This window comes from Octopus bimaculoides, chromosome 11 (assembly GCF_001194135.2).
Source record: "Octopus bimaculoides isolate UCB-OBI-ISO-001 chromosome 11, ASM119413v2, whole genome shotgun sequence".
NCBI lineage: Eukaryota > Metazoa > Mollusca > Cephalopoda > Octopoda > Octopodidae > Octopus > Octopus bimaculoides.
In genome coordinates, this window is record NC_068991.1 from 60,342,504 (window position 1) to 60,343,397 (window position 894).

Genomic DNA, 894 nt, shown 5'->3' on the forward strand with positions numbered 1-894 from the left:
TATATATATATTTATATATATATATATAGGGAGAGAGAGAGATGTATGGAGCAAAATCCTTTTTACAGGGTCCATAACACTGGAATTTTGCAATGTGCGCATAAATATCAGATATATAAAGATGAGAATGTGTGTCTATGTGAATCCCTAAAACTCGAGAACTACTCAACCAATTTCATTCCAAATTAATACATGCCTTACTTAGGGTTCATGTAGTGTCTTAGACCAAAAAGATTTTTACTTTTTGCACAGTCCGAGCCCACAGTAATATCATATCGCCTCCACTATTTCAGTATTACGTGTTAAAAGTGAAACTATAACATCACTCTACTGTAATGTCAGATACTTTCACTTTAACACTGAAACTATTCCACTATTTCAGTATTACGTGTCAAAAGTGAAACAATAACATGTCGCTACTGTAATTTCAAATACTTTCACTTTAATACTTTCAATTTCATACTGAAACTGTTAAAGTGAAACTATCACATATATACAGGCATACTATAGGATCCAAGTTAAAAACATTCCCAACAATTCAACTTCTCTGGTTGACATTAACACCCCCACCCCCAATAGGGGCCTTCATTCCCACATTTTAGAGCTCCATGAGCTCCATTTTTCAGGAGCAAAATCCTTTTTACAGGTTCCAGAAGACTGAAATTTTGGAATATGCGCATAAAGATCAATAGTATGGGATACATGCTTCATGATTATAATTTTTTTAGGGTGTGTAAAGTGGGAAAGAACCTTATGTGCAATTTTGACGAAATTCGAATCATATGTATTCCAGTTCCTTACAGAAAATATAACAGAAAAGTCTCATTCTTCAATTGTATGTAACACGGGCAACGCCGGGTATCTCTGCTAGTGTGTGTATATATATATATATAT